This window comes from Nothobranchius furzeri, chromosome 17, assembly GCF_043380555.1.
Source record: "Nothobranchius furzeri strain GRZ-AD chromosome 17, NfurGRZ-RIMD1, whole genome shotgun sequence".
Taxonomy (NCBI): domain Eukaryota; kingdom Metazoa; phylum Chordata; class Actinopteri; order Cyprinodontiformes; family Nothobranchiidae; genus Nothobranchius; species Nothobranchius furzeri.
Genome location: NC_091757.1, coordinates 24832160 through 24839274, shown reverse-complemented (window position 1 = coordinate 24839274; position 7115 = coordinate 24832160). Strand labels below are relative to the sequence as shown.

The 7115-nt window shown below is 42.4% G+C and overlaps 2 long non-coding RNA genes across 6 annotated transcripts; one reads left to right on the top strand and one right to left on the bottom strand.

The window, feature by feature from the left end:
• Positions 1–1176: 1176 nt before the first annotated feature.
• LOC139063784 (uncharacterized) lies at positions 1177–3474 on the top strand. 5 transcript variants are annotated; one of them, XR_011517135.1, is made up of 6 exons: positions 1177–1944; positions 2471–2563; positions 2696–2861; positions 2936–3007; positions 3082–3152; positions 3248–3474. It is a non-coding gene; the product is annotated as an uncharacterized lncRNA (long non-coding RNA). The 5 variants fall into 5 exon arrangements; XR_011517134.1 differs by having other exon boundaries at positions 2471–2861; XR_011517133.1 differs by having other exon boundaries at positions 1915–2563.
• A 200-nt stretch (positions 3475–3674) lies between these two features.
• Positions 3675–4470, bottom strand: LOC139063785 (uncharacterized). The gene is made up of 2 exons (XR_011517137.1): positions 4151–4470; positions 3675–3805 (listed from the first exon to the last, which is right to left on the bottom strand). It is a non-coding gene; the product is annotated as an uncharacterized lncRNA (long non-coding RNA).
• Positions 4471–7115: the final 2645 nt, after the last annotated feature.

The following is a 7115-nucleotide window of genomic DNA, read 5'->3' as shown; positions in this document are numbered from 1 at the left end:
CAAGACACTCAACAGCTTTCCCTTAATTCCAGCTAGACTACTGGATAGAGACACCCTGTGCCTCACGCCAGCACACTCAATGAAGTGTGAGTTTTTAAATGCTAAATGGTGGCTTATATCATAGAGCAGGGCTATGTAATTCCGGGCCTTGAAGGCCGCTATCCAGCATGTTGTAGTGGTTTCTCTAGTCACCTGTGCAGCAGCCTATCAGGCTCTGCAGAAGCCTGTTGATCACCTGTTGACTGAAATCAGGTGTGTTCAAGCAGGCTTAAAACTACAACGTGCTGGATATCGGCCCTCGAAGCCCCAAAATTGAAGGGCTCTGTCGTAGAGGAAACCAATGGTGACCAGTCCAGTTAGTTGTTTCTTCGCTCTATTAATTCTGATTAAAGAGAGAAAAAACACCTTAAATGCAAGTCCTTAAGTGCAGCAGAAGCCTGTTAATCAAAGGGTTTTAGAGTAGAACAACAACTAAAACAAAAAGAGAAGATCCAAGACTGGGTGAAAGGTCACATAGTGTGTTAAAACAAAAATGTTTTATTTTGGGTCACCATAAATTACATTTGCAAAGGTGAGTCAGTAATGCTGAACATAAGTACTGATGACCACATTTAACTTGGAATTAGCTGCTTTTTCTCCACCCAAAATTTTGCTCTCTTCTCCTTCGTTGACTTAGCATAGTGTGTGTTTAGTGTCAATACGGATTCTGTCCAGTTGATGCCTGTGTGAGTGTGTGTGGGGGTGTTGGGGAGTCGGGTAGAATGATGATCAGAACTGCTGGTGCCCTTTTCTTCTGATCACAGATTACTGTGCAACAGACCGGTGTCAGAACAGCAGCAGTGCTGATGTGTGCACAAAGGCCAGCGTCAATCAAGGTGGCTGTTCATCTGTCTGGGGCCATAACCCCCACACCTCATCTGTACCTCCTACCTTTCTCTCTGACAGCTGGATGTATTGGGCCGCTCTCAGACACACTGCCCAGAGCTGAGTGAAGTCTCTTCCTCTGCAGAAATATTTTTACATTTACACAACTCAGAGCTGTTGTAGTAAATGCCATTTAACAAGAAATTGTAAAAACTGTGTAGGCTCAGGAGATCCCAGCAGTAAACGTAGCTCAGGCTAGTTTTCATGTTTTAATTTCATAAATATTTTAGCTTAAAGAGCAAGTAACGTCTAAATTAACTTTTTTTTGCTGATGAACTGTATAAATGAGTGTCTAATAGTGTTTTAAATGTGTGTATTCATTATTTTAGCATTTTGGTGCATTTTCTTAAAAAATTAAAAATTCTGCCTAAATACCACAGTATAGCTCCACCTTCAGCTTAAAACATAGAATTTGACTCATTTTGAATAAATTTTAGCCAATGGCTAAAGAGTAAGATACTACGTAATCCAGTAGAGTACTACGTAGCAGCTCTGTGTCAACGTTATAAAAGCATCGGGAGTCTCGGCCACGCCTTGTGGCGAGTTGGGAGTTGGATTTGCATGAGAGTGTAGGAGGCTAGCCGTAGTTCAGCATTAGCATATAGCATTAGCATATCCTAGTCTTTAGCATAGCTTTTAGTGTTATACATACTTATTTAGTGTTAGCTTGGCTGTTGGATATTGTAGTTTAGTTACTGTTTGGCTGTTAGTGTAATTAGGAAAGTAGTTCGGGTTTAGTGCTCCATATCGTGTTAGCATGGTGAGATGGTGTAGTGTAGTATGGTTGCGGAGCTCTGTCGGGTTGCACTCCTTTCCGCTGGACTTAGAAATTAGGCGCTAGTGGTTGCGTGTCTGGAAAAGATTCAGCTCCCGCCTGGTGCTGTAGTTTGCAACCAGCATTTTACCCGCGATTCTGCACGTCTCCGTTCCAAGAGGGAGGCTGTGCCCACTGTGGCTCTTCCGCGATTTAGATGCAGCCCACCGACTCTGCTCCCCCACCATGACGGGCTCCAATCTGAGGTGAGTAAGCTAAATAAAAGTTTTAACATCTTCTAAAGACAATTTCCTACCTAAATGCAAAGTTTGAGAGACGTGGTTCACTCCATTTAGCTAATATCAGTCTGCACTGCCTTCGGGCTATTTTGTCAAGTTCACAAAATGTGGAACGGGATGTAAGGTTAGAATCAGCGGCGAATCGGAACATATCTCGAAGCCCTGGCCGACAAAACGGTCCACATGACTGTCAGGCTCAGAGAAAATTCGGGTTGTTTTTGTGTCAGTCGGTAATTCAGCAACAGTGACTCTAAACTGACGCAGCACTAGTTGACAGACAGCATTACAGCGTGAAATCTAGCACAGCGTGACCCGGTTCCGTGAGGAATTCTGTTCAGGAGGTCGCATTTCAGGGTCTCCACATCATATGTGACTGACTTTTACTTTATAATAACATCACACACTAGGAATGTTATAAAGCGCCTATATGGGACAGTTTCTTTTGTAATTTATCTGACTTTATAAACATCAATGTGCTTCTATTTTTTTTCAGGCTAAATCTACCCAAGACACTGGCTGTCAGACTGATTTAGTAATCTGCAAGAATGCACTTGTCCAGGCTGACGTGGTGTTACCCGTAGCAAAGGTGAATTATTTTTAATAATCTTCTATGTAAACATTTTATTACCTTCTAGTTTTAATTTGTTTTACAGATTGTTACAAGTGATTTTATGCTCTTTTAAACATTTATAAATGTGCTGCTTCTTTGTTTTTATAGAGCTCACAGCCTCAGTGTCTGGTGACCCACGGGGACCATGACAGAAATTCATCTTCCAGAAGGTCCCAGAGCATCCACACCTCCTGAAAAGACCACGGTGTGAGGTGTCAGCTGTTGATTCCAGCTTCCACCTCAGTGACAGTGCAAGCTCAGTGAACTGTTCAAGGTAAAAAAAAATTAAAACATTTCTGAATTTTTAAGATATTAACAATTAAATAAGTATGTGATTACATCATGAAGGAGGCTACTGATTCTGGCCCTGTGACACTTGGTGGTCACCACCAGGTGGTGACGTGTGAGCTGATTCACCTGGTAAATAACTTTTAAATTAAATATTTTGTTTTTGCTATCAAAAGTAAATTAACTAATAACCTGCATTACTGCAGGACACTCAGCAAAATATGGACTCTACACCATGAGGCAGGCACACGTTAATAACTCTATAAGAGCACATAAGGTAAGCAACACCACATATTATTTTTATTACTGTACACTGTCCTGGATTTGTTTTCTTTCTGCATGATTTGTTTTCTTTCTGCATCTCATCATTAGCCTGGCTGATCACCTGATAACTCCTGTCATCTGGTTATGACAGCATGAGGATGTCCTCACACACCTGTAACCTATCAGCTCATCTGGCAGAATAGAGAGAGAAGAGACAACACCACATCTCCTGTTCCTGGAAAGCCTTCAGCCATCCTTCGATGACTGAGAACCTCCATAAGCTCTGTCTCCTGTCTGCCTACAATTATTATAATAAACATTGTGTTTGACAAGTTTTTTGTGCTGCCAAATATCTCATTTTGATTCCAGTTTTGATATTTTAATGGATATTTATAAATTACATTAATTGAATTATCACATTGTCGCATGTTTAACTAGCTCTATTGTGATGAACTAAACTAGCACCTCACTGTTAAAAGCTCGTTTTAATTTCAAGCATGTTTAAGTATTTATGGACATGAACAAAAACAGGAAATATATAAATTGAGATTTATTTAATTAATATAACAAATAAGGGGGAAAGAGTCATTGAAAGGCACATTCTTCTGGAAGCTCCTGATCCCGACGACATCAGCAGGAGACCAGCTGCAGACACCAGAGGATCACCTGCAACCAAGAGCAGCTAGTATCAGTAAATAAATAATGAAATCAGGGCAGTTTTAATGGGCTGAACACATTACAGAATAATTTTCTCATGGTATATTTTCATAACTTTATGCAGCAGACTAGCTTGAGCCCAGATCTCCTGGAGAGCTGCTATCCAGCACGTTTCAGTGGATTTTCCTGCTTTAACAGGTTAGATAAGCTGTTAAGCAGCTCAGCTGTTTGTTGCTGATTAAAACCAGGTGTGTTGATGTAGATAAATCTCTAAAACATGCTGAATACTAGCTTTTTAGGGCCATGGAGACAAACCCTGCAGCTAATCCAATGCTATGGCTAACGGCTACTTACGTTCAGAGATGGGTCTGTTGGGTCGGTTCCAGTAATTTCAGGCAACTCACAAGCTCAAAACAATAAGGCTCATGTCCGCTTGTCTCCTCCAAATAGACTTGGTCCCTTTCTTCTCGAGTGTCTGGGTAAGGAGGGGGAGAAACGTCCTCCACTTCTAATGACTGCTCAGAGTGAAGGGAGCTAGCTTCGTCTAGTTAGCCGTCTCTTCGTCACTGCCACGGCTCCGCCCTCTCGGTCCTCCAGGCAACGCCTACTAATGTTGCAGTTTTCAAAATTGATACGTGGGTGGGGTAAGACTCTGAGGCACACTTGACATGCACTTTAAGAATTTATTAGAGCAGCAATCAACAATTTACCATTTCAAGTTATAGATGTAAAATTATGTTAGCAGACTACATTCTCCATCTGTGTTGAGGTCGTTTTCCATGAAGAGTAGGGGAGAGTGGGATAAAGTGGGATGTTTGTTACATTTATTCTTCTCCAAGCGAGAAAATGATATATCAGTTAAATTGACACATTTCCCATAAATTAAGGATGTTTCCTTGCAATGGTAATTATCAGAATGTATCTAGGACGACCAGCAATGAAAATGTGATGTTTTATAAAAAAGTATTTTTGTGTCTCACTTTACCCCAGCTTAGGGGTAAAGTCAGAGACGAGATAAGTCAGTGGGGTAAAGTAAACCAGCTAGGGGTAAACTGATACACTTACTTTTGCTACTCTGAAACTACCATAAATATAACACAACATAATGTAATTCAAAAGGTTTTATTAATATTCAAATGAGAGAGAAATTACATTGCTGCAACACAACTCGTGCACTACAAAACATCCATTTTTTATGTATGTAAAGGTCTTAATATAAAAATGCCCGGAACCTGTGTGCTGTACAGTTGAACACAGCCCACATAGACACTTAAAAAAATTCTGCAAACAGAACGGTCAGAACAAAGGACCCTTACAGCCAGGAATGGACGTAATTTGTGTGTGTGTGTGTGTTGGGGGGGGGGGATGGGGTCCCCCCACTTTTTCCAAAGTCAAGTTTTGACCTCTGCACTTTTTACCATCCAAAAACAATATTACACTATATTAAATTGACACTGGTTGAGCTCTAGGAACAAGCGGAAAACAACCATTTGTGTTGAAGCCTGTTTCCCATGAGAACATACTGTAAAGATACCTCCCCACCCCCCCACCCCGTGTCCCCCCCCCACACACACACACACTTCTAAAGTGAAAATTACGTCCATGCAGCCAGGTAGAACAGGCTGAGACTCAATAAAACTACTGTAGATCCACAATCACTGCTTCAGTCACTCTCCACCACTATTGTAGGCCTCTACCACTACTCTACATTCCAGCCCTGAAGAGGAGGGATGAAGAGTTGCTCTCTACATGTGGTCCCTCCATGTCTCTTAGGTTGAGGCAGCTTCTTATTATGGCTGTCTTTGCACGCTTTCGTTTAGTTTGTGTTCTGGGGGGCATTTGGGAAGGGTAGGATTTCACGTGGAGACACATATCCAGGTTTGCTGGGATCAAATGGCACATCTGAGTCAGCTGATGAAACACATTCATGTGGACCATGTGCAGTGGATGGATAATCATCAGAAGGCGAATAATCTTTTGTGTTGCCTTGGCATTTTCTAGAATGTTTGACATTTAAAATGAAAATTTTATTTTCAATAGAAATGTAACATTGCATATTAATTAATATGTAATTAAAATTAATATTAATATTACAATACACATGTGATGTTACATTATATTAAAATATTTTTTCAACTAAACTAACTTGTGCCTCATTGTGGGGTAAAGTGAGACAGTGTCTCACTTTACCCCACAGCATTTGTCTCACTTCACCCCAACTCCACCATTTTAGAAAAAAATGACCGTAGTAATTCAGGCTAACCTTCATCTAGCATTGTGGCATGGTTTTATATGTTGGTAGTTCATAAACAGGTATGATATGTTTTTCTACCTGAATCAGTTTGCTTTGGCACAACACTTGCTCAGGATGTGTTCCAACTACAGGGGGATCACACCTCTGAGCCTTCCTGGTAAGGTCTATTCAGGGGTTCTGGAGAGGAGGGTCCGTCGGATTGTCGGACCTCAGATTCAGGAGGAACAGTGGTTTTCGTCCTGGTAGTGGAACAATGGACCAGCTCTATACCCTTTCGGAGGGTCGTGGAGGGAGCATGGGAATTTGCCCAACCAATCTACATATATTTTGTGGATTTGGAGAAGGCGTTTGACGCCTCCGGGGGCCCTATGGGGGGTACTCCGGGAGGATGGGGTACCAGGCCCTCTGATATAGGCTGTTAGTTCCCTGTATGCCTGGTGTCAGAGCTCGGTCTGCATTGTAGGCAGTAAGTCGGGCTCGTTACCAGTGAGAGTTGGACTCCGCCAAGGATGCCCTTTGTCGCCGATTCTGTTAATAACCTTTATGGACAGGATTTCTAGGCACAGCCAAGGTGTGGAGGGCATCCGTTTTGGTGGCTTGAGGATCGGGTCTCTGCTTTTTGCAGATGATGTGGTCCTGTTGGCTTCATCAGAACGTGATCTTCATTTTTCGCTGGAGCGGTTCGCAGCCGAGTGTGAAGCAGCTGGGATGAGAATCAGCTCCTCTAAATCTGAGACCATGGTCTTGATTTGGAAAAGGGCAGAATGCCTTCTCCGGGTCAGGGATAAGGTCCTGCCCCAAGTGGAGGAGTTTAAGTATCTCGGGGTCTTGTTCACGAGTGAGGGAAAACTGGAGCATGAGATCGATAGGCGGATTGGTGCTGCATCTGCAGTGATGCGGGCGTTGTACCGGTCTGTTGTGGTGAAGAGAGAGCTGAGTCAGAAGGCGAAGCTCTTGATTTACCGGTCGATCTACGTTCCTACCCTCACCTACGGTCATGAGCTTTGGGTAGTGACTGAAAGAACGAGGTCGCGGATACAAGCGGCCAAAATGAGTTTTCTCTGC